Source organism: Argopecten irradians, chromosome 3 (assembly GCF_041381155.1).
Source record: "Argopecten irradians isolate NY chromosome 3, Ai_NY, whole genome shotgun sequence".
Classification (NCBI taxonomy): Eukaryota; Metazoa; Mollusca; class Bivalvia; order Pectinida; family Pectinidae; genus Argopecten; species Argopecten irradians.
The window spans coordinates 62710454-62735423 of NC_091136.1; positions in this window are offsets into that span (position 1 = coordinate 62710454).

The following is a 24970-nucleotide window of genomic DNA, read 5'->3' on the forward strand; positions in this document are numbered from 1 at the left end:
TACCATTACTAATTATAAGTCTGTGGTCCTCCTCTTCCTTTATCTACCATTACTAATTATAAGTCTGTGGTCCTCCTCTTCCTTTATCTACCATTACTAATTATAAGTCTGTGGTCCTCCTCTTCCTTTATCTACCATTACTAATTATAAGTATGTGGCCCCCCTCTTCCTGTATCTACCATTAAAGGTACTAATTATAAGTCTGTGGTCCTCCTCTTCCTTTATCTACCATTACTAATTATAAGTCTGTGGTCCTCCTCTTCCTTTATCTACCATTACTAATTATAAGTCTGTGGTCCTCCTCTTCCTTTATCTACCATTACTAATTATAAGTCTGTGGTCCTCCTCTTCCTTTATCTACCATTACTAATTATAAGTCTGTGGTCCTCCTCTTCCTTTATCTACCATTACTAATTATAAGTCTGTGGTCCTCCTCTTCCTTTATCTACCATTACTAATTATAAGTCTGTGGTCCTCCTCTTCCTTTATCTACCATTACTAATTATAAGTCTGTGGTCCTCCTCTTCCTTTATCTACCATTACTAATTATAAGTCTGTGGTCCTCCTCTTCCTTATCTACCATTACTAATTATAAGTCTGTGGTCCTCCTCTTCCTTTATCTACCATTACTAATTATAAGTCTGTGGTCCTCCTCTTCCTTTATCTACCATTACTAATTATAAGTCTGTGGTCCTCCTCTTCCTTTATCTACCATTACTAATTATAAGTCTGTGGTCCTCCTCTTTCTTTATCTACCATTACTAATTATAAGTCTGTGGTCCTCCTCTTCCTTTATCTACCATTACTAATTATAAGTCTGTGGTCCTCCTCTTCCTTTATCTACCATTACTAATTATAAGTCTGTGGTCCTCCTCTTCCTTTATCTACCATTACTAATTATAAGTCTGTGGTCCTCCTCTTCCTTTATCTACCATTACTAATTATAAGTCTGTGGTCCTCCTCTTCCTGTATCTACCATTACTAATTATAAGTCTGTGGTCCTCCTCTTCCTTTATCTACCATTACTAATTATAAGTCTGTGGTCCTCCTCTTCCTTTATCTACCATTACTAATTATAAGTCTGTGGTCCTCCTCTTCCTTTATCTACCATTACTAATTATAAGTCTGTGGTCCTCCTCTTCCTGTATCTACCATTACTAATTATAAGTCTGTGGTCCTCCTCTTCCTTTATCTACCATTACTAATTATAAGTCTGTGGTCCTCCTCTTCCTGTATCTACCATTACTAATTATAAGTCTGTGGTCCTCCTTTTCCTGTATCTACCATTACTAATTATAAGTCTGTGGTCCTCCTCTTCCTGTATCTACCATTACTAATTATAAGTCTGTGGTCCTCCTCTTCCTTTATCTACCATTACTAATTATAAGTCTGTGGTCCTCCTTTTCCTCTATTCCTTTATCTACCATTACTAATTATAAGTCTGTGGTCCTCCTCTTCCTTTATCTACCATTACTAATTATAAGTCTGTGGTCCTCCTCTTCCTTTATCTACCATTACTAATTATAAGTCTGTGGTCCTCCTCTTCCTTTATCTACCATTACTAATTATAAGTCTGTGGTCCTCCTTTTCCTTTATCTACCATTACTAATTATAAGTCTGTGGTCCTCCTCTTCCTTTTATCTACCATTACTAATTATAAGTCTGTGGTCCTCCTCTTCCTTTATCTACCATTACTAATTATAAGTCTGTGGTCCTCCTCTTCCTTTATCTACCATTACTAATTATAAGTCTGTGGTCCTCCTCTTCCTTTATCTACCATTACTAATTATAAGTCTGTGGTCCTCCTCTTCTTCCTTTATCTACCATTACTAATTATAAGTCTGTGGTCCTCCTCTTCCTTTATCTACCATTACTAATTATAAGTCTGTGGTCCTCCTCTTCCTTTATCTACCATTACTAATTATAAGTCTGTGGTCCTCCTCTTCCTTTATCTACCATTACTAATTATAAGTCTGTGGTCCTCCTCTTCCTTTATCTACCATTACTAATTATAAGTCTGTGGTCCTCCTCTTCCTTTATCTACCATTACTAATTATAAGTCTGTGGTCCTCCTCTTCCTTTATCTACCATTACTAATTATAAGTCTGTGGTCCTCCTCTTCCTTTATCTACCATTACTAATTATAAGTCTGTGGTCCTCCTCTTCCTTTATCTACCATTACTAATTATAAGTCTGTGGTCCTCCTCTTCCTTTATCTACCATTACTAATTATAAGTCTGTGGTCCTCCTTTTCCTGTATCTACCATTACTAATTATAAGTCTGTGGTCCTCCACTTCCTGTATCTACCATTACTAATTATAAGTCTGTGGTCCTCCTTTTCCTTTATCTACCATTACTAATTATAAGTCTGTGGTCCTCCTCTTCCTTTATCTACCATTACTAATTATAAGTCTGTGGTCCTCCTCTTCCTTTATCTACCATTACTAATTATAAGTCTGTGGTCCTCCTCTTCCTTTATCTACCATTACTAATTATAAGTCTGTGGTCCTCCTCTTCCTTTATCTACCATTACTAATTATAAGTCTGTGGTCCTCCTCTTCCTTTATCTACCATTACTAATTATAAGTCTGTGGTCCTCCTCTTCCTTTATCTACCATTACTAATTATAAGTCTGTGGTCCTCCTCTTCCTTTATCTACACCATTACTAATTATAAGTCTGTGGTCCTCCTCTTCCTTTATCTACCATTACTAATTATAAGTCTGTGGTCCTCCTCTTCCTGTATCTACCATTACTAATTATAAGTCTGTGGTCCTCCTCTTCCTTTATCTACCATTACTAATTATAAGTCTGTGGTCCTCCTCTTCCTGTATCTACTATTACTAATTATAAGTCTGTGGTCCTCCTCTTCCTTTATCTACCATTACTAATTATAAGTCTGTGGTCCTCCTCTTCCTTTATCTACCATTACTAATTATAAGTCTGTGGTCCTCCTCTTTCCTTTATCTACCATTACTAATTATAAGTCTGTGGTCCTCCTCTTCCTTTATCTACCATTACTAATTATAAGTCTGTGGTCCTCCTCTTCCTTTATCTACCATTACTAATTATAAGTCTGTGGTCCTCCTCTTCCTTTATCTACCATTACTAATTATAAGTCTGTGGTCCTCCACTTCCTGTATCTACCATTACTAATTATAAGTCTGTGGTCCTCCTCTTCCTTATCTACCATTACTAATTATAAGTCTGTGGTCCTCCTCTTCCTTTATCTACCATTACTAATTATAAGTCTGTGGTCCTCCTCTTCCTTTATCTACCATTACTAATTATAAGTCTGTGGTCCTCCTCTTCCTTTATCTACCATTACTAATTATAAGTCTGTGGTCCTCCTCTTCCTTTATCTACCATTACTAATTATAAGTCTGTGGTCCTCCTCTTCCTTTATCTACCATTACTAATTATAAGTCTGTGGTCCTCCTCTTCCTTTATCTACCATTACTAATTATAAGTCTGTGGTCCTCCTCTCTTCCTTTATCTACCATTACTAATTATAAGTCTGTGGTCCTCCTCTTCCTGTATCTACCATTACTAATTATAAGTCTGTGGTCCTCCTCTTCCTTTATCTACCATTACTAATTATAAGTCTGTGGTCCTCCACTTCCTGTATCTACCATTACTAATTATAAGTCTGTGGTCCTCCTCTTCCTTTATCTACCATTACTAATTATAAGTCTGTGGTCCTCCTCTTCCTTTATCTACCATTACTAATTATAAGTCTGTGGTCCTCCTCTTCCTTTATCTACCATTACTAATTATAAGTCTGTGGTCCTCCTCTTCCTTTATCTACCATTACTAATTATAAGTCTGTGGTCCTCCTCTTCCTTTATCTACCATTACTAATTATAAGTCTGTGGTCCTCCTCTTCCTTTATCTACCATTACTAATTATAAGTCTGTGGTCCTCCTCTTCCTTTATCTACCATTACTAATTATAAGTCTGTGGTCCTCCACTTCCTGTATCTACCATTACTAATTATAAGTCTGTGGTCCTCCTCTTCCTTTATCTACCATTACTAATTATAAGTCTGTGGTCCTCCTCTTCCTGTATCTACCATTACTAATTATAAGTCTGTGGTCCTCCTCTTCCTTTATCTACCATTACTAATTATAAGTCTGTGGTCCTCCTCTTCCTTTATCTACCATTACTAATTATAAGTCTGTGGTCCTCCTCTTCCTTTATCTACCATTACTAATTATAAGTCTGTGGTCCTCCTTTTCCTTTATCTACCATTACTAATTATAAGTCTGTGGTCCTCCTCTTACTTTATCTACCATTACTAATTATAAGTCTGTGGTCCTCCTCTTCCTTTATCTACCATTACTAATTTATAAGTCTGTGGTCCTCCTCTTCCTTTATCTACCATTACTAATTATAAGTCTGTGGTCCTCCTCTTCCTTTATCTACCATTACTAATTATAAGTCTGTGGTCCTCCTCTTCCTTTATCTACCATTACTAATTATAAGTCTGTGGTCCTCCTCTTCCTTTATCTACCATTACTAATTATAAGTCTGTGGTCCTCCTCTTCCTTTATCTACCATTACTAATTATAAGTCTGTGGTCCTCCTCTTCCTTTATCTACCATTACTAATTATAAGTCTGTGGTCCTCCTCTTCCTTTATCTACCATTACTAATTATAAGTCTGTGGTCCTCCTCTTCCTTTATCTACCATTACTAATTATAAGTCTGTGGTCCTCCTCTTCCTTTATCTACCATTACTAATTATAAGTCTGTGGTCCTCCACTTCCTGTATCTACCATTACTAATTATAAGTCTGTGGTCCTCCTCTTCTTTATCTACCATTACTAATTATAAGTCTGTGGTCCTCCTCTTCCTGTATCTACCATTACTAATTATAAGTCTGTGGTCCTCCTCTTCCTGTATCTACCATTACTAATTATAAGTCTGTGGTCCTCCTCTTCCTTTATCTACCATTACTAATTATAAGTCTGTGGTCCTCCTCTTCCTTTATCTACCATTACTAATTATAAGTCTGTGGTCCTCCTCTTCCTTGTATCTACCATTACTAATTATAAGTCTGTGTGGTCCTCCTCTTCCTTTATCTACCATTACTAATTATAAGTCTGTGGTCCTCCTCTTCCTTTATCTACCATTACTAATTATAAGTCTGTGGTCCTCCTCTTCCTTTATCTACCATTACTAATTATAAGTCTGTGGTCCTCCTCTTCCTTTATCTACCATTACTAATTATAAGTCTGTGGTCCTCCTCTTCCTTTATCTACCATTACTAATTATAAGTCTGTGGTCCTCCTCTTCCTTTATCTACCATTACTAATTATAAGTCTGTGGTCCTCCTCTTCCTTTATCTACCATTACTAATTATAAGTCTGTGGTCCTCCTCTTCCTTTATCTACCATTACTAATTATAAGTCTGTGGTCCTCCTCTTCCTTTATCTACCATTACTAATTATAAGTCTGTGGTCCTCCTCTTCCTTTATCTACCATTACTAATTATAAGTCTGTGGTCCTCCTCTTCCTTTATCTACCATTACTAATTATAAGTCTGTGGTCCTCCTCTTACTTTATCTACCATTACTAATTATAAGTCTGTGGTCCTCCTCTTCCTTTATCTACAATACCTAATTATAAGTCTGTGGTCCTCCTCTTCCTTTATCTACCATTACTAATTATAAGTCTGTGGTCCTCCTCTTTCCTTTATCTACCATTACTAATTATAAGTCTGTGGTCCTCCTCTTCCTTTATCTACCATTACTAATTATAAGTCTGTGGTCCTCCTCTTCCTTTATCTACCATTACTAATTATAAGTCTGTGGTCCTCCTCTTCCTTTATCTACCATTACTAATTATAAGTCTGTGGTCCTCCTCTTCCTTTATCTACCATTACTAATTATAAGTCTGTGGTCCTCCTCTTCCTTTATCTACCATTACTAATTATAAGTCTGTGGTCCTCCTCTTCTTTATCTACCATTACTAATTATAAGTCTGTGGTCCTCCTCTTCCTTTATCTACCATTACTAATTATAAGTCTGTGGTCCTCCTCTTCCTTTATCTACCATTACTAATTATAAGTCTGTGGTCCTCCTCTTCCTTTATCTACCATTACTAATTATAAGTCTGTGGTCCTCCTCTTCCTGTATCTACCATTACTAATTATAAGTCTGTGGTCCTCCTCTTCCTTTATCTACCATTACTAATTATAAGTCTGTGGTCTTCCTCTTCCTTTATCTACCATTACTAATTATAAGTCTGTGGTCCTCCTCTTCCTTTATCTACCATTACTAATTATAAGTCTGTGGTCCTCCTCTTCCTTTATCTACCATTACTAATTATAAGTCTGTGGTCCTCCTCTTCCTGTATCTACCATTACTAATTATAAGTCTGTGGTCCTCCTCTTCCTGTATCTACCATTACTAATTATAAGTCTGTGGCCCTCCTCTTCCTGTATCTACCATTACTAATTATAAGTCTGTGGTCCTCCTCTTCCTTTATCTACCATTACTAATTATAAGTCTGTGGTCCTCCTCTTCCTTTATCTACCATTACTAATTATAAGTCTGTGGTCCTCCTCTTCCTTTATCTACCATTACTAATTATAAGTCTGTGGTCCTCCTCTTCCTTTATCTACCATTACTAATTATAAGTCTGTGGTCCTCCACTTCCTTTATCTACCATTACTAATTATAAGTCTGTGGTCCTCCTCTTCCTTTATCTACCATTACTAATTATAAGTCTGTGGTCCTCCTCTTCCTTTATCTACCATTACTAATTATAAGTCTGTGGTCCTCCACTTCCTGTATCTACCATTACTAATTATAAGTCTGTGGTCCTCCTCTTCCTTTATCTACCATTACTAATTATAAGTCTGTGGTCCTCCTCTTCCTTTATCTACCATTACTAATTATAAGTCTGTGGTCCTCCTCTTCCTTTATCTACCATTACTAATTATAAGTCTGTGGTCCTCCTCTTCCTGTATCTACCATTACTAATTATAAGTCTGTGGTCCTCCTCTTCCTTTATCTACCATTACTAATTATAAGTCTGTGGTCCTCCACTTCCTGTATCTACCATTACTAATTATAAGTCTGTGGTCCTCCTCTTCCTTTATCTACCATTACTAATTATAAGTCTGTGGTCCTCCTCTTCTTTATCTACCATTACTAATTATAAGTCTGTGGTCCTCCTCTTCCTGTATCTACCATTACTAATTATAAGTCTGTGGTCCTCCTCTTCCTTTATCTACCATTACTAATTATAAGTCTGTGGTCCTCCTCTTCCTTTATCTACCATTACTAATTATAAGTCTGTGGTCCTCCTCTTCCTTTATCTACCATTACTAATTATAAGTCTGTGGTCCTCCTCTTCCTTTATCTACCATTACTAATTATAAGTCTGTGGTCCTCCTTTTCCTTTATCTACCATTACTAATTATAAGTCTGTGGCCCTCCTCTTCCTTTATCTACCATTACTAATTATAAGTCTGTGGTCCTCCTCTTCCTTTATCTACCATTACTAATTATAAGTCTGTGGTCCTCCTCTTCCTTTATCTACCATTACTAATTATAAGTCTGTGGTCCTCCTCTTCCTTTATCTACCATTACTAATTATAAGTCTGTGGTCCTCCTCTTCCTTTATCTACCATTACTAATTATAAGTCTGTGGTCCTCCTCTTCCTTTATCTACCATTACTAATTATAAGTCTGTGGTCCTCCTCTTCCTTTATCTACCATTACTAATTATAAGTCTGTGGTCCTCCTCTTCCTTATCTACCATTACTAATTATAAGTCTGTGGTCCTCCTTTTCCTTTATCTACCATTACTAATTATAAGTCTGTGGTCCTCCTCTTCCTTTATCTACCATTACTAATTATAAGTCTGTGGTCCTCCTCTTCCTGTATCTACCATTACTAATTATAAGTCTGTGGTCCTCCTCTTCCTTTATCTACCATTACTAATTATAAGTCTGTGGTCCTCCTCTTCCTTTATCTACCATTACTAATTATAAGTCTGTGGTCCTCCTCTTCCTGTATCTACCATTACTAATTATAAGTCTGTGGCCCTCCTCTTCCTTTATCTACCATTACTAATTATAAGTCTGTGGTCCTCCTCTTCCTTATCTACCATTACTAATTATAAGTCTGTGGTCCTCCCTTTCCTTTATCTACCATTACTAATTATAAGTCTGTGGTCCTCCTCTTCCTTTATCTACCATTACTAATTATAAGTCTGTGGTCCTCCTCTTCCTTTATCTACCATTACTAATTATAAGTCTGTGGTCCTCCACTTCCTGTATCTACCATTACTAATTATAAGTCTGTGGTCCTCCTCTTCCTTTATCTACCATTACTAATTATAAGTCTGTGGTCCTCCTCTTCCTTTATCTACCATTACTAATTATAAGTCTGTGGTCCTCCTCTTCCTTTATCTACCATTACTAATTATAAGTCTGTGGTCTTCCTCTTTCTGTATCTACCATTACTAATTTTAAGTCTTTGGTCCTCCTCTTCCTTTATCTACCATTACTAATTATTAGTCTGTGGTCCTCCTCTTCCTTTATCTACCATTACTAATTATAAGTCTGTGGTCCTCCTCTTCCTTTATCTACCATTACTAATTATAAGTCTGTGGTCCTCCTTTTCCTTTATCTACCATTACTAATTATAAGTCTGTGGTCCTCCTCTTACTTTATCTACCATTACTAATTATAAGTCTGTGGTCCTCCTCTTCCTTTATCTACCATTACTAATTATAAGTCTGTGGTCCTCCTCTTCCTTTATCTACCATTACTAATTATAAGTCTGTGGTCCTCCACTTCCTGTATCTACCATTACTAATTATAAGTCTGTGGTCCTCCTCTTCCTGTATCTACCATTACTAATTATAAGTCTGTGGTCCTCCTCTTCCTTTATGTACCATTACTAATTATAAGTCTGTGGTCCTCCTCTTCCTTTATCTACCATTACTAATTATAAGTCTGTGGTCCTCCTCTTCCTTTATCTACCATTACTAATTATAAGTCTGTGGTCCTCCTCTTCCTTTATCTACCATTACTAATTATAAGTCTGTGGTCCTCCTCTTCCTTTATCTACCATTACTAATTATAAGTCTGTGGTCCTCCTCTTCCTTTATCTACCATTACTAATTATAAGTCTGTGGTCCTCCTCTTCCTTTATCTACCATTACTAATTATAAGTCTGTGGTCCTCCACTTCCTCTTATCTACCATTACTAATTATAAGTCTGTGGTCCTCCTCTTCCTTTATCTACCATTACTAATTATAAGTCTGTGGTCCTCCTCTTCCTTTATCTACCATTACTAATTATAAGTCTGTGGTCCTCCTCTTCCTTTATCTACCATTACTAATTATAAGTCTGTGGTCCTCCTCTTCCTTTATCTACCATTACTAATTATAAGTCTGTGGTCCTCCTCTTCCTTTATCTACCATTACTAATTATAAGTCTGTGGTCCTCCTCTTCCTTTATCTACCATTACTAATTATAAGTCTGTGGTCCTCCTCTCTTCCTTATATCTACCATTACTAATTATATAAGTCTGTGGTCCTCCTCTTCCTTTATCTACCATTACTAATTATAAGTCTGTGGTCCTCCTCTTCCTTTATCTACCATTACTAATTATAAGTCTGTGGTCCTCCACTTCCTGTATCTACCATTACTAATTATAAGTCTGTGGTCCTCCTCTTCCTGTATCTACCATTACTAATTATAAGTCTGTGGTCCTCCTCTTCCTTTATCTACCATTACTAATTATAAGTCTGTGGTCCTCCTCTTCCTTTATCTACCATTACTAATTATAAGTCTGTGGTCCTCCCTCTTCCTTTATCTACCATTACTAATTATAAGTCTGTGGTCCTCCTCTTCCTTTATCTACCATTACTAATTATAAGTCTGTGGTCCTCCTCTTACTTTATCTACCATTACTAATTATAAGTCTGTGGTCCTCCTCTTCCTGTATCTACCATTACTAATTATAAGTCTGTGGTCCTCCTCTTACTTTATCTACCATTACTAATTATAAGTCTGTGGTCCTCCTCTTCCTGGTATCTACCATTACTAATTATAAGTCTGTGGTCCTCCTCTTCCTGTATCTACCATTACTAATTATAAGTCTGTGGTCCTCCTCTTCCTTTATCTACCAATACTAATTATAAGTAGATCCTTTATCTACCATTACTAATTATAAGTCTGTGGTCCTCCACTTCTAATTATCTACCTAATGGTACTAATTATAAGTCTGTGGTCCTCAGACTTATAATTACGTAATGGTAGATAAAGGAAGAGGAGGACCACAGACTTATAATTAGTAATGGTAGATAAAGAAAGTGGAGGACCACAGACTTATAATTAGTAATGGTAGATACAGGAAGTGGAGGACCACAGACTTATAATTAGTAATGGTAGATAAAGGAAGAGGAGGACCACAGACTTATAATTAGTAATGGTAGATACAGGAAGAGGAGGACCACAGACTTATAATTAGTAATGGTAGATAAAGGAAGAGGAGGACCACAGACTTATAATTAGTAATGGTAGATAAAGGAAGAGGAGGACCACAGACTTATAATTAGTAATGGTAGATAAAGGAAAGAGGAGGACCACAGACTTATAATTAGTAATGGTAGATACAGGAAGAGGAGGACCACAGACTTATAATTAGTAATGGTAGAGATAAAGGAAGAGGAGGACCACAGACTTATAATTAGTAATGGTAGATAAAGGAAGAGGAGGACCACAGACTTATAATTAGTAATGGTAGATAAAGGAAGAGAGGAGGACCACAGACTTATAATTAGTAATGGTAGATAAGGAAGAGGAGGACCACAGACTTATAATTAGTAATGGTAGATAAGGAAGAGGAGGACCACAGACTTATAATTAGTAATGGTAGATAAAGGAAGAGGAGGACCACAGACTTATAATTAGTAATGGTAGATAAAGGAAGAGGAGGACCACAGACTTATAATTAGTAATGGTAGATAAAGGAAGAGGAGGACCACAGACTTATAATTAGTAATGGTAGATAAAGGAAGAGGAGGACCACAGACTTATAATTAGTAATGGTAGATAAAGGAAGGAGGACCACAGACTTATAATTAGTAATGGTAGATAAAGGAAGAGGAGGACCACAGATTATAATTAGTAATGGTAGATAAAGGAAGAGGGAGGACCACAGACTTATAATTAGTAATGGTAGATAAAGGAAGAGGAGGACCACAGACTTATAATTAGTAATGGTAGATAAAGGAGAGGGAGGACCACAGACTTATAATTAGTAATGGTAGATAAAGGAAGAGGAGGACCACAGACTTATAATTAGTAATGGTAGATAAAGGAAGAGGAGGACCACAGACTTATAATTAGTAATGGTAGATAAAGGAAGAGGAGGACCACAGACTTATAATTAGTAATGGTAGATAAAGGAAAGGAGGACCACAGACTTATAATTAGTAATGGTAGATAAAGGAAGAGGAGGACCACAGACTATATAATTAGTAATGGTAGATAAAGGAAGAGGAGGACCACAGACTTATAATTAGTAATGGTAGATAAAGGAAAGAGGAGGACCACAGACTTATAATTAGTAATGGTAGATAAAGGAAGAGGAGGACCACAGACTTATAATTAGTAATGGTAGATAAAGGAAGAGGAGGACCACAGACTTATAATTAGTAATGGTAGATAAAGGAAGAGGAGGACCACAGACTTATAATTAGTAATGGTAGATACAGGAAGAGGAGGACCACAGACTTATAATTAGTAATGGTAGATACAGGAAGAGGAGGACCACAGACTTATAATTAGTAATGGTAGATAAAGGAAGAGGAGGACCACAGACTTATAATTAGTAATGGTAGATAAAGGAAGAGGAGGCCACAGACTTATAATTAGTAATGGTAGATACAGGAAGAGGAGGACCACAGACTTATAATTAGTAATGGTAGATAAAGGAAGTGGAGGACCACAGACTTATAATTAGTAATGGTAGATAAAGGAAGAGGAGGACCACAGACTTATAATTAGTAATGGTAGATAAAGGAAGAGGAGGACCACAGACTTATAATTAGTAATGGTAGATAAAGGAAGAGGAGGACCACAGACTTATAATTAGTAATGGTAGATAAAGGAAGAGGAGGACCACAGACTTATAATTAGTAATGGTAGATAAAGGAAGAGGAGGACCACAGACTTATAATTAGTAATGGTAGATAAAGGAAGAGGAGGACCACAGACTTATAATTAGTAATGGTAGATAAAGGAAGAGGAGGACCACAGACTTATAATTAGTAATGGTAGATAAAGGAAGAGGAGGACCACAGACTTATAATTAGTAATGGTAGATAAAGGAAGAGGAGGACCACAGACTTATAATTAGTAATGGTAGATAAAGGAAGAGGAGGACCACAGACTTATAATTAGTAATGGTAGATACAGGAAGTGGAGGACCACAGACTTATAATTAGTAATGGTAGATAAAGTAAGAGGAGGACCACAGACTTATAATTAGTAATGGTAGATAAAGGAAGAGGAGGACCACAGACTTATAATTAGTAATGGTAGATAAAGTAAGAGGAGGACCACAGACTTATAATTAGTAATGGTAGATACAGGAAGAGGAGGACCACAGACTTATAATTAGTAATGGTAGATAAAGGAAAGGAGGACCACAGATAAATTAGTAAGGATAAGAAGAGGAGGACCACAGACTTATAATTAGTAATGGTAGATACAGGAAGTGGAGGACCACAGACTTATAATTAGTAATGGTAGATAAAGGAAGAGGAGGACCACAGACTTATAATTAGTAATGGTAGATAAAGGAAGAGGAGGACCACAGACTTATAATTAGTAATGGTAGATACAGGAAGAGGAGGACCACAGACTTATAATTAGTAATGGTAGATACAGGAAGAGGAGGACCACAGACTTATAATTAGTAATGGTAGATACAGGAAGAGGAGGACCACAGACTTATAATTAGTAATGGTAGATAAAGGAAGAGGAGGACCACAGACTTATAATTAGTAATGGTAGATAAAGGAAGAGGAGGACCACAGACTTATAATTAGTAATGGTAGATACAGGAAGAGGAGGACCACAGACTTATAATTAGTAATGGTAGATAAAGGAAGAGGAGGACCACAGACTTATAATTAGTAATGGTAGATAAAGGAAGAGGAGGACCACAGACTTATAATTAGTAATGGTAGATAAAGGAAGAGGAGGACCACAGACTTATAATTAGTAATGGTAGATAAAGGAAGAGGAGGACCACAGACTTATAATTAGTAATGGTAGATAAAGGAAGAGGAGGACCACAGACTTATAATTAGTAATGGTAGATAAAGGAAGAGGAGGACCACAGACTTATAATTAGTAATGGTAGATAAAGTAAGAGGAGGACCACAGACTTATAATTAGTAATGGTAGATAAAGGAAGAGGAGGACCACAGACTTATAATTAGTAATGGTAGATAAAGGAAGAGGAGGACCACAGACTTATAATTAGTAATGGTAGATAAAGGAAGAGGAGGACCACAGACTTATAATTAGTAATGGTAGATAAAGGAAGAGGAGGACCACAGACTTATAATTAGTAATGGTAGATAAAGGAAAAGGAGGACCACAGACTTATAATTAGTAATGGTAGATAAAGGAAAAGGAGGACCACAGACTTATAATTAGTAATGGTAGATAAAGGAAGAGGAGGACCACAGACTTATAATTAGTAATGGTAGATAAAGGAAGAGGAGGACCACAGACTTATAATTAGTAATGGTAGATAAAGGAAGAGGAGGACCACAGACTTATAATTAGTAATGGTAGATAAAGGTAAGAGGAGGACCACAGACTTATAATTAGTAATGGTAGATACAGGAAGAGGAGGACCACAGACTTATAATTAGTAATGGTAGATAAAGGAAGAGGAGGACCACAGACTTATAATTAGTAATGGTAGATACAGGAAGAGGAGGACCACAGACTTATAATTAGTAATGGTAGATAAAGGAAAGAGGAGGACCACAGACTTATAATTAGTAATGGTAGATAAAGGAAGAGGAGGACCACAGACTTATAATTAGTAATGGTAGATACAGGAAGAGGAGGACCACAGACTTATAATTAGTAATGGTAGATAAAGAAGAGGAGGACCACAGACTTATAATTAGTAATGGTAGATAAAGGAAGAGGAGGACCACAGACTTATAATTAGTAATGGTAGATACAGGAAGAGGAGGACCACAGACTTATAATTAGTAATGGTAGATAAAGGAAGAGGAGGACCACAGACTTATAATTAGTAATGGTAGATAAAGGAAGAGGAGGACCACAGACTTATAATTAGTAATGGTAGATACAGGAAGAGGAGGACCACAGACTTATAATTAGTAATGGTAGATAAAGAAGAGGAGGACCACAGACTTATAATTAGTAATGGTAGATAAAGGAAGAGGAGGACCACAGACTTATAATTAGTAATGGTAGATAAAGGAAGAGGAGGACCACAGACTTATAATTAGTAATGGTAGATACAGGAAGAGGAGGACCACAGACTTATAATTAGTAATGGTAGATACAGGAAGAGGAGGACCACAGACTTATAATTAGTAATGGTAGATAAAGGAAGAGGAGGACCACAGACTTATAATTAGTAATGGTAGATAAAGGAAGAGGAGGACCACAGACTTATAATTAGTAATGGTAGATACAGGAAGAGGAGGACCACAGACTTATAATTAGTAATGGTAGATAAGGAAGAGGAGGACCACAGACTTATAATTAGTAATGGTAGATAAAGGAAGAGGAGGACCACAGACTTATAATTAGTAATGGTAGATAAAGGAAGAGGAGGACCACAGACTTATAATTAGTAATGGTAGATAAAGGAAGAGGAGGACCACAGACTTATAATTAGTAATGGTAGATAAAGGAAGAGGAGGACCACAGACTTATAATTAGTAATGGTAGATAAAGGAAGAGGAGGACCACAGACTTATAATTAGTAATGGTAGATAAAGGAAGAGGAGGACCACAGACTTATAATTAGTAATGGTAGATAAAGGAAGAGGAGGACCACAGACTTATAATTAGTAATGGTAGATAAAGGAAGAGGAGGACCACAGACTTATAATTAGTAATGGTAGATAAAGGAAAGGAGGACCACAGACTTATAATTAGTAATGGTAGATAAAGGAAGAGGAGGACCACAGACTTATAATTAGTAATGGTAGATAAAGGAAAAGGAGGACCACAGACTTATAATTAGTAATGGTAGATAAAGGAAAAGGAAGACTACAGACTTATAATTAGTAATGGTAGATAAAGGAAGTGGAAGGCCACAGACTAATAATTAGTAATGGTAGATAAAGGAAAAGGAGGACCACAGACTTATAATTAGTAATGGTAGATACAGGAAGAGGAGGACCACAGACTTATAATTAGTAATGGTAGATACAGGAAGAGGAGGACCACAGACTTATAATTAGTAATGGTAGATAAAGGAAGAGGAGGACCACAGACTTATAATTAGTAATGGTAGATAAAGGAAGAGGAGGACCACAGACTTATAATTAGTAATGGTAGATACAGGAAGAGGAGGACCACAGACTTATAATTAGTAATAGTAGATACAGGAAGAGGAGGACCACAGACTTATAATTAGTAATGGTAGATAAGGAAGAGGAGGACCACAGACTTATAATTAGTAATGGTAGATAAAGGAAGAGGAGGGCCACAGACTTATAATTAGTAATGGTAGATAAAGGAAGAGGAGGACCACAGACTTATAATTAGTAATGGTAGATAAAGGAAGAGGAGGACCACAGACTTATAATTAGTAATGGTAGATAAAGGAAGAGGAGGACCACAGACTTATAATTAGTAATGGTAGATAAAGGAAGAGGAGGACCACAGACTTATAATTAGTAATGGTAGATAAAGGAAGAGGAGGACCACAGACTTATAATTAGTAATGGTAGATAAAGGAAGAGGAGGGCCACAGACTTATAATTAGTAATGGTAGATACAGGAAGAGGAGGACCACAGACTTATAATTAGTAATGGTAGATAAAGGAAGAGGAGGACCACAGACTTATAATTAGTAATGGTAGATAAAGGAAGAGGAGGACCACAGACTTATAATTAGTAATGGTAGATAAAGGAAGAGGAGGACCACAGACTTATAATTAGTAATGGTAGATACAGGAAGAGGAGGACCACAGACTTATAATTAGTAATGGTAGATAAAGGAAGAGGAGGACCACAGACTTATAATTAGTAATGGTAGATACAGGAAGAGGAGGACCACAGACTTATAATTAGTAATGGTAGATAAAGGAAGAGGAGGACCACAAGACTTATAATTAGTACCAGTAATGGTAGATACAGGAAGAGGAGGACCACAGACTTATAATTAGTAATGGTAGATAAAGGAAGAGGAGGACCACAGACTTATAATTAGTAATGGTAGATAAAGGAAGAGGAGGACCACAGACTTATAATTAGTAATGGTAGATAAAGGAAGAGGAGGACCACAGACTTATAATTAGTAATGGTAGATACAGGAAGAGGAGGACCACAGACTTATAATTAGTAATGGTAGATACAGGAAGTGGAGGACCACAGACTTATAATTAGTAATGGTAGATAAAGGAAGAGGAGGACCACAGACTTATAATTAGTAATGGTAGATACAGGAAGAGGAGGACCACAGACTTATAATTAGTAATGGTAGATAAAGGAAGAGGAGGACCACAGACTTATAATTAGTAATGGTAGATAAAGGAAGAGGAGGGCCACAGACTTATAATTAGTAATGGTAGATACAGGAAGAGGAGGACCACAGACTTATAATTAGTAATGGTAGATAAAGGAAGAGGAGGACCACAGACTTATAATTAGTAATGGTAGATAAAGGAAGAGGAGGACCACAGACTTATAATTAGTAATGGTAGATAAAGGAAGAGGAGGACCACAGACTTATAATTAGTAATGGTAGATAAAGGAAGAGGAGGACCACAGACTTATAATTAGTAATGGTAGATACAGGAAGTGGAGGACCACAGACTTATAATTAGTAATGGTAGATAAAGGAAGAGGAGGACCACAGACTTATAATTAGTAATGGTAGATAAAGGAAGAGGAGGACCACAGACTTATAATTAGTAATGGTAGATAAAGGAAGAGGAGGACCACAGACTTATAATTAGTAATGGTAGATAAAGGAAGAGGAGGACCACAGACTTATAATTAGTAATGGTAGATAAAGGAAGAGGAGGACCACAGACTTATAATTAGTAATGGTAGATACAGGAAGAGGAGGACCACAGACTTATAATTAGTAATGGTAGATACAGGAAGAGGAGGACCACAGACTTATAATTAGTAATGGTAGATAAAGGAAGAGGAGGACCACAGACTTATAATTAGTAATGGTAGATAAAGGAAGAGGAGGACCACAGACTTATAATTAGTAATGGTAGATAAAGGAAGAGGAGGACCACAGACTTATAATTAGTAATGGTAGATAAAGGAAGAGGAGGACCACAGACTTATAATTAGTAATGGTAGATACAGGAAGAGGAGGACCACAGACTTATAATTAGTAATGGTAGATACAGGAAGAGGAGGACCACAGACTTATAATTAGTAATGGTAGATAAAGGAAGAGGAGGACCACAGACTTATAATTAGTAATGGTAGATAAAGGAAGAGGAGGACCACAGACTTATAATTAGTAATGGTAGATAAAGGAAGAGGAGGACCACAGACTTATAATTAGTAATGGTAGATAAAGGAAGAGGAGGACCACAGACTTATAATTAGTAATGGTAGATAAAGGAAGAGGAGGACCACAGACTTATAATTAGTAATGGTAGATAAAGGAAGAGGAGGACCACAGACTTATAATTAGTAATGGTAGATAAAGGAAGAGGAGGACCACAGACTTATAATTAGTAATGGTAGATAAAGTAATGGAGGACCACAGACTTATAATTAGTAATGGTAGATAAAGGAAGAGGAGGACCACAGACTTATAATTAGTAATGGTAGATAAAGGAAAGAGGAGGACCACAGACTTATAATTAGTAATGGTAGATACAGGAAGAGGAGGACCACAGACTTATAATTAGTAATGGTAGATAAAGGAAGAGGAGGACCACAGACTTATAATTAGTAATGGTAGATAAAGGAAGAGGAGGACCACAGACTTATAATTAGTAATGGTAGATACAGGAAGAGGAGGACCACAGACTTATAATTAGTAATGGTAGATACAGGAAGAGGAGGACCACAGACTTATAATTAGTAATGGTAGATAAAGGAGAGGAGGACCACAGACTTATAATTAGTAATGGTAGATAAAGGAAGAGGAGGACCACAGACTTATAATTAGTAATGGTAGATAAAGAAAGAGGAGGACCACAGACTTATAATTAGTAATGGTAGATAAAGGAAGTGGAGGACCACAGACTTATAATTAGTAATGGTAGATAAAGGAAGAGGAGGACCACAGACTTATAATTAGTAATGGTAGATAAAGGAAGAGGAGGACCACAGACTTATAATTAGTAATGGTAGATAAAGGAAGAGGAGGACCACAGACTTATAATTAGTAATGGTAGATAAAGGAAGAGGAGGACCACAGACTTATAATTAGTAATGGTAGATAAGAAGAGGAGGACCACAGACTTATAATTAGTAATGGTAGATAAAGGAAGAGGAGGACCACAGACTTATAATTAGTAATGGTAGATAAAGGTAAGAGGAGGACCACAGACTTATAATTAGTAATGGTAGATAAAGGAAGAGGAGGACCACAGACTTATAATTAGTAATGGTAGATAAAGGAAGAGGAGGACCACAGACTTATAATTAGTAATGGTAGATAAAGGAAAAGGAGGACCACAGACTTATAATTAGTAATGGTAGATAAAGTAAGAGGAGGACCACAGACTTATAATTAGTAATGGTAGATAAAGGAAGAGGAGGGCCACAGACTTATAATTAGTAATGGTAGATACAGGAAGAGGAGGACCACAGACTTATAATTAGTAATGGTAGATAAAGGAAGAGGAGGACCACAGACTTATAATTAGTAATGGTAGATACAGGAAGAGGAGGACCACAGACTTATAATTAGTAATGGTAGATACAGGAAGAGGAGGACCACAGACTTATAATTAGTAATGGTAGATAAAGGAAGAGGAGGACCACAGACTTATAATTAGTAATGGTAGATACAGGAAGAGGAGGACCACAGACTTATAATTAGTAATGGTAGATAAAGGAAGAGGAGGACCACAGACTTATAATTAGTAATAGTAGATACAGGAAGAGGAGGACCACAGACTTATAATTAGTACCTTTAATGGTAGATACAGGAAGAGGGGGGCCACAGACTTATAATTAGTAATGGTAGATAAAGGAAGAGGAGGACCACAGACTTATAATTAGTAATGGTAGATAAAGGAAGAGGAGGACCACAGACTTATAATTAGTAATGGTAGATAAAGGAAGAGGAGGACCACAGACTTATAATTAGTAATGGTAGATACAGGAAGAGGAGGACCACAGACTTATAATTAGTAATGGTAGATACAGGAAGAGGAGGACCACAGACTTATAATTAGTAATGGTAGATAAAGGAAGAGGAGGGCCACAGACTTATAATTAGTAATGGTAGATAAAGGAAGAGGAGGACCACAGACTTATAATTAGTAATGGTAGATAAAGGAAGAGGAGGACCACAGACTTATAATTAGTAATGGTAGATAAAGGAAGAGGAGGACCACAGACTTATAATTAGTAATGGTAGATAAAGGAAGAGGAGGACCACAGACTTATAATTAGTAATGGTAGATAAAGGAAGAGGGAGGACCACAGACTTATAATTAGTAATGGTAGATAAAGGAGAAGAGGAGGGCCACAGACTTATAATTAGTAATGGTAGATAAAGGAAGAGGAGGACCACAGACTTATAATTAGTAATGGTAGATACAGGAAGAGGAGGACCACAGACTTATAATTAGTAATGGTAGATACAGGAAAAGGAGGACCACAGACTTATAATTAGTAATGGTAGATAAAGGAAGAGGAGGACCACAGACTTATAATTAGTAATGGTAGATAAAGGAAGAGGAGGACCACAGACTTATAATTAGTAATGGTAGATACAGGAAGAGGAGGACCACAGACTTATAATTAGTAATGGTAGATAAAGTAAGAGGAGGACCACAGACTTATAATTAGTAATGGTAGATAAAGGAAGAGGAGGACCACAGACTTATAATTAGTAATGGTAGATAAAGGAAGAGGAGGACCACAGACTTATAATTAGTAATGGTAGATAAAGGAAGAGGAGGACCACAGACTTATAATTAGTAATGGTAGATAAAGGAAGAGGAGGACCACAGACTTATAATTAGTAATGGTAGATAAAGGAAGAGGAGGACCACAGACTTATAATTAGTAATGGTAGATAAAGGAAGAGGAGGACCACAGACTTATAATTAGTAATGGTAGATAAAGGAAGAGGAGGACCACAGACTTATAATTAGTAATGGTAGATACAGGAAGAGGAGGACCACAGACTTATAATTAGTAATGGTAGATAAAGGAAGAGGAGGACCACAGACTTATAATTAGTAATGGTAGATAAAGGAAGAGGAGGACCACAGACTTATAATAATTAGTAATGGTAGATAAGGAAGAGGAGGACCACAGACTTATAATTAGTAATGGTAGATAAAGGAAGAGGAGGACCACAGACTTATAATTAGTAATGGTAGATAAAGGAAGAGGAGGACCACAGACTTATAATTAGTAATGGTAGATAAAGGAAGAGGAGGACCACAGACTTATAATTAGTAATGGTAGATAAAGGAAGAGGAGGACCACAGACTTATAATTAGTAATGGTAGATAAGGAAGAGGAGGACCACAGACTTATAATTAGTAATGGTAGATAAAGGAAGAGGAGGACCACAGACTTATAATTAGTAATGGTAGATACAGGAAGAGGAGGACCACAGACTTATAATTAGTAATGGTAGATAAAGGAAGAGGAGGACCACAGACTTATAATTAGTAATGGTAGATAAAGGAAGAGGAGGACCACAGACTTATAATTAGTAATGGTAGATAAAGGAAGAGGAGGACCACAGACTTATAATTAGTAATGGTAGATAAAGGAAGAGGAGGACCACAGACTTATAATTAGTAATGGTAGATACAGGAAGTGGAGGACCACAGACTTATAATTAGTAATGGTAGATAAAGTAAGAGGAGGACCACAGACTTATAATAATTAGTAATGGTAGATAAAGGAAGAGGAGGACCACAGACTTATAATTAGTAATGGTAGATAAAGGAAGAGGAGGACCACAGACTTATAATTAGTAATGGTAGATACAGGAAGAGGAGGACCACAGACTTATAATTAGTAATGGTAGATAAAGGAAGAGGAGGTCCACAGACTTATAATTAGTAATGGTAGATACAGGAAGAGGAGGACCACAGACTTATAATTAGTAATGGTAGATAAAGGAAGAGGAGGACCACAGACTTATAATTAGTAATGGTAGATAAAGGAAGAGGAGGACCACAGACTTATAATTAGTAATGGTAGATAAAGGAAGAGGAGGACCACAGACTTATAATTAGTAATGGTAGATAAAGGAAGAGGAGGACCACAGACTTATAATTAGTAATGGTAGATAAAGGAAGAGGAGGACCACAGACTTATAATTAGTAATGGTAGATAAAGGAAGAGGAGGACCACAGACTTATAATTAGTAATGGTAGATACAGGAAGAGGAGGACCACAGACTAATAATTAGTAATGGTAGATACAGGAAGAGGAGGACCACAGACTTATAATTAGTAATGGTAGATACAGGAAGAGGAGGACCACAGACTTATAATTAGTAATGGTAGATACAGGAAGAGGAGGGCCACAGACTTATAATTAGTAATGGTAGATACAGGAAGAGGAGGACCACAGACTTATAATTAGTAATGGTAGATAAAGGAAGAGGAGGACCACAGACTTATAATTAGTAATGGTAGATACAGGAAGAGGAGGACCACAGACTTATAATTAGTAATGGTAGATAACAGAAAGAGGAGGACCACAGACTTATAATTAGTAATGGTAGATAAAGGAAGAGGAGGACCACAGACTTATAATTAGTAATGGTAGATAAAGGAAGAGGAGGACCACAGACTTATAATTAGTAATGGTAGATAAGGAAGAGGGAGGACCACAGACTTATAATTAGTAATGGTAGATAAAGGAAGAGGAGGACCACAGACTTATAATTAGTAATGGTAGATAAAGGAAGAGGAGGACCACAGACTTATAATTAGTAATGGTAGATACAGGAAGTGGAGGACCACAGACTTATAATTAGTAATGGTAGATAAAGGAAGAGGAGGACCACAGACTTATAATTAGTAATGGTAGATACAGGAAGAGGAGGACCACAGACTTATAATTAGTAATGGTAGATAAAGGAAGAGGAGGACCACAGACTTATAATTAGTAATGGTAGATAAAAGGAAGAGGAAGGACCACAGACTTATAATTAGTAATGGTAGATAAAGGAAGAGGAGGACCACAGACTTATAATTAGTAATGGTAGATAAAGGAAGAGGAGGACCACAGACTTATAATTAGTAATGGTAGATACAGGAAGAGGAGGACCACAGACTTATAATTAGTAATGGTAGATAAAGGAAGAGGAGGACCACAGACTTATAATTAGTAATGGTAGATTAAGGAAGAGGAGGACCACAGACTTATAATTAGTAATAGTAGATACAGGAAGAGGAGGACCACAGACTTATAATTAGTAATGGTAGATAAAGGAAGAGGAGGACCACAGACTTATAATTAGTAATGGTAGATAAAGGAAGAGGAGGACCACAGACTTATAATTAGTAATGGTAGATAAAGGAAAAGGAGGACCACAGACTTATAATTAGTAATGGTAGATAAAGGAAGAGGAGGACCACAGACTTATAATTAGTAATGGTAGATAAAGGAAGAGGAGGACCACAGACTTATAATTAGTAATGGTAGATAAAGGAAGAGGAGGACCACAGACTTATAATTAGTAATGGTAGATAAAGGAAGAGGAGGACCACAGACTTATAATTAGTAATGGTAGATAAAGGAAGAGGAGGACCACAGACTTATAATTAGTAATGGTAGATACAGGAAGAGGAGGACCACAGACTTATAATTAGTAATGGTAGATAAAGGAAGAGGAGGACCACAGACTTATAATTAGTAATGGTAGATAAAGGAAGAGGAGGACCACAGACTTATAATTAGTAATGGTAGATAAAGGAAGAGGAGGACCACAGACTTATAATTAGTAATGGTAGATAAGGAAGAGGAGGACCACAGACTTATAATTAGTAATGGTAGATAAAGGAAGAGGAGGGCCACAGACTTATAATTAGTAATGGTAGATAAAGGAAGAGGAGGACCACAGACTTATAATTAGTAATGGTAGATAAAGGAAGAGGAGGACCACAGACTTATAATTAGTAATGGTAGATACAGGAAGAGGAGGACCACAGACTTATAATTAGTAATGGTAGATAAAGTAAGAGGAGGACCACAGACTTATAATTAGTAATGGTAGATACAGGAAGAGGAGGACCACAGACTTATAATTAGTAATGGTAGATAAAGGAAGAGGAGGACCACAGACTTATAATTAGTAATGGTAGATAAAGGAAGAGGAGGACCACAGACTTATAATTAGTAATGGTAGATAAAGGAAGAGGAGGACCACAGACTTATAATTAGTAATGGTAGATAAAGGAAGAGGAGGACCACAGACTTATAATTAGTAATGGTAGATAAAGGAAGAGGAGGACCACAGACTTATAATTAGTAATGGTAGATAAAGGAAGAGGAGGACCACAGACTTATAATTAGTAATGGTAGATAAAGGAAGAGGAGGACCACAGACTTATAATTAGTAATGGTAGATACAGGAAGAGGAGGACCACAGACTTATAATTAGTAATGGTAGATAAAGTAAGAGGAGGACCACAGACTTATAATTAGTAATGGTAGATAAAGGAAGAGGAGGACCACAGACTTATAATTAGTAATGGTAGATAAAGTAAGAGGAGGACCACAGACTTATAATTAGTAATGGTAGATAAAGGAAGAGGAGGACCACAGACTTATAATTAGTAATGGTAGATAAAGGAAGAGGAGGACCACAGACTTATAATTAGTAATGGTAGATACAGGAAGAGGAGGACCACAGACTTATAATTAGTAATGGTAGATAAAGGAAGAGGAGGACCACAGACTTATAATTAGTAATAGTAGATACAGGAAGAGGAGGACCACAGACTTATAATTAGTAATAGTAGATACAGGAAGAGGAGGACCACAGACTTATAATTAGTAATGGTAGATAAAGGAAGAGGAGGACCACAGACTTATAATTAGTAATGGTAGATAAAGGAAGAGGAGGGCCACAGACTTATAATTAGTAATGGTAGATAAAGGAAGAGGAGGACCACAGACTTATAATTAGTAATGGTAGATAAAGGAAGAGGAGGACCACAGACTTATAATTAGTAATGGTAGATAAAGGAAGAGGAGGACCACAGACTTATAATTAGTAATGGTAGATAAAGGAAGAGGAGGACCACAGACTTATAATTAGTAATGGTAGATACAGGAAGAGGAGGACCACAGACTTATAATTAGTAATGGTAGATAAGGAAGAGGAGGACCACAGACTTATAATTAGTAATGGTAGATAAAGGAAGAGGAGGACCACAGACTTATAATTAGTAATGGTAGATAAAGGAAGAGGAGGACCACAGACTTATAATTAGTAATGGTAGATAAAGGAAGAGGAGGACCACAGACTTATAATTAGTAATGGTAGATAAAGGAAGAGGAGGACCACAGACT